A 3,165-nucleotide genomic window follows, 5' to 3' on the forward strand; every position below is an offset into this window, starting at 1 on the left:
ATTTGTGGCTTTACGTCTTTCATTATTTCAAGAAAATTCTTGACCATTATCTCTTCAAATATTTCTTTGTCCTATTCTGTCTCTTCTTTCGCAACTCTAATCAGCTGTTTCATATTGTCCCACAGCTCTTGGATGCTCTGTGCTTTCTTTTTCACTCTTTTTTTCCTTTTCTTTATGTTTTTAGTTTAGATAATTTATACTGACATAGCTTGAAGTTCAGTGACTCTTTCCTGAGCTGTATGAAGTCTACTGATGAGCCCAACACAGGAATTCATGTCTAATATTGTGGTTTTAATCAGATGTTTCCATCTGACTTTCTTAGAAATTCCACATCCTTGCTGAAATTCCCTGTCTTTCATGCATGTTGTTCACTTGTTCCCACTAGGTAGAATGCTGGATATTGTGTGTAGAACAGGAGAGACTGAGATAAATAGTGTTTTTTGTCTAGAAACGGGCATACTTTTTCTTCTGTGCTGCAAAATGCGAGAGAAGTGGAGCACATTTAGTCAGGAGTTGAGCTGAACTTACATTTTGTTTCAGGCTTCAAATTCCTCTAAAGGAGCAACTGCCATTGCTTTGTGCTTAGGGTGGAGGTTGGGGCGTCAGAGAATTCTGCTTAGTGTTAGTGCTCCACCCTCAGCTTTCTCTGCACGCCTGCAGCGCAAAGGAGCTCTCTCACCATACTCCTGACTCACCTCTGTGGTTACAGAGTTGAAGGCTCTTCATATAAACCGCCAAATTGCATCCTAGCAAGAATGTACAAATTCACATTTCCCCAGTAGCAAATGAGTGTTCTCTTACATAAGGCTTTTTGTCTCTTGTCTCGGTGGGCTGTCTTGATATGTTGGGATTCCATAATTCTGTTGCTTGCTCGAACAGCAGAAATGCAGCACCTGGCCTTGTGCATACTAGGGCCTAATACGTTTTCAGTGATTAACTGAGGCATCAAAATATAAATAGTCCATTGAGTGCTCCTAAGGTACCACTTGAATTTCGATGTGTTCCTAGTTGGCAGAAGCAGCCACTACGTGATTCAGGAATTAAAAATTTTGCATTTTAGTCGGAAGTTCAATTTGACAAGGACGAGAAGCAATAGTCTTTAGACAGAGGCATTCTGATCCCTGCTTAAAAAATACCACAGCCCAAGGGTCTGGAAATCCGAATTCTTATCCTGATTCTGCCTCTAATTAGCTGTTTCTTAATCTGCAAATTACCAGTTTTATTCCTCACTTTCTTTATCAAATGGGGTTAATGATATTTATCCTATTTCACTGCATTGTTGTGAGGGTAAAATGAAATTCCAGGGTTGTAAGCCCTTTAGAAGACCATTTAAGTGGTATAAAAATATAAAGTATTCCTCTAGGAAGGGTCAGACAGGTGTAGAAAAATGTGGGAGTTAGAAATTCAAGGCACCTCCTTGACATCTACACATCCACAGTACGAGAGAGTACATGAATATGGAAGAGAACAAAATTAGAAATAGACTTCTTCCTCTCACTAAAATTAGCCTGTTGGTGGTAAAGGTTAATTAAGTCTTTCTCAACCAACGAGGGTGCAGTTTTAAAGGGAATGCATGTGAGCCCTTGCTCACACTGGGAAGCGATGAAGTCCTTGTGGCACATCCCACTTGGGGCTCAGCGATCACTGCCGCTGCGCTGTTTCCTGTTCCTAACCTGACCCTCTCCCTGCTGTCTCAGGCGAGAGTCCATATACTGTGCTGCTTGGGTCATTAGAGCAACATACACTTGCTCTCAGAAAACAGAGACAACCAAGACAAACTTAAAAGTCACCACGAAGTGCATTTCCTTCTGTCAGCTTTCACTCACACAGAGTAGTCCACATGAAGGACAACCAAAGCACCCACAATGCACAGGACATAGTTTCATTTCCTCTTTTATAACCTGTTCCACGCAGTTGAAACCTTCAGCTTGCAAACTGGTAGGTCTAGAGCAGGGGGCAGCAAATCTACTTCTGCAGACCAAATCCAGCCCACTGACTGTTTTTGGAAATAAAGTTTTATTAGAGCACAACCACTCCTATTTCTTTACATACTATGTGTGGCTATGACTGCTTTTGCGCCACAATGGCAGAATTGAGTAGATGCTACATAGACTGTACGTCCTGCAAAGCAGAAAATATTGGCCATCTCGCCCTTTGCAGAAAAAGCGTGCCTACCCCTGGTCTGCAGCAATGACATTAGCCCTGTTTATTCCCTACTAGTGTTACTAAGACAGATTTGTTTTACTCTGATCTCTTTCTCTTTCATTTGAGATTTTTATTTTAGCATCTAAGAATAATGAGATAGACTGTACAGTCTCTCCATTTGTGGGAGAATGTACAATCATTAAAAGCATCTAACTAGAAAAGTTTACAGAAAATACAAGGGGAAAAGGACATGTAAAAAATACCCCCATGAGGATGTAATCAGTCCAACCCAGATTGTGGAAAAGTCTGCACAATAAATTACCCTTTTTTTCCCAATAAGTAAATGGACATGGAAAGGAACAGTGGGGTAGAGGAGATTAAAAGAGACTTAAGGGAACTTTCAACCAAATGCAATATGTGGACCTTCTAATTTGAACAGACCAACTGAGATAGTTGGGTATAATGGGAGAATTTGAATATGGATGAGGTCTTGAGTGCTATGAAGGAGTTATTTTTACTTTTTTAGTTATGATAATGGTATTGTGATTTTTTTCAAAACATCCTTATGTGTTTGAGATAATTAAATTGCACTAGTTATGGGTGAAATAATGTGATGCCTGGGATTTTCATTTTCCTCCTCTTAAGCTCCTTTAGCAAGAAAAAAACAGTAAAGGGTATAGAAAAAACAATATTGGCAAAAGGTTGATACTTACTGAACCAAGGTAAGGAGTACCTGAAGTTCTTTATGCTTTTTTATCAAACTTTGTAGGAATTTTTAATAATAAGGTATTTTTTAAAAATCATGCATTTAGGGTAGGGAGTGGTGGGAGAAAAAAAATTTTAAAAAAGGGAAAAAATTAAAACCATGCATTTAATAGTTTAAATGTTTGAGTTGAATCCTTCCTTCCAAACCACAGTTCTATGTAAAAAAAAAAAAAAAAAAAAAAAAGTTGAATTCTGGTTCTGCCCGCTGTTTTTGCATCTGTAAAATGGGGATTGTCATTCACATTACATATGGCA

At 38.9% G+C, this 3,165-nt stretch overlaps 1 protein-coding gene across 2 annotated transcripts in view; it reads left to right on the forward strand.

The window, feature by feature from the left end:
* Positions 1-3,165, forward strand: part of ANK3 (ankyrin 3, node of Ranvier (ankyrin G)) — a 515,090-nt gene that overhangs the window by 325,996 nt on the left and 185,929 nt on the right. The window lies entirely within an intron of this gene.

The sequence above is a fragment of the Propithecus coquereli genome, unplaced genomic scaffold (genome assembly GCF_000956105.1).
Source record: "Propithecus coquereli isolate 6110/MARCELLA unplaced genomic scaffold, Pcoq_1.0 Scaffold115, whole genome shotgun sequence".
Lineage (NCBI taxonomy): Eukaryota > Metazoa > Chordata > Mammalia > Primates > Indriidae > Propithecus > Propithecus coquereli.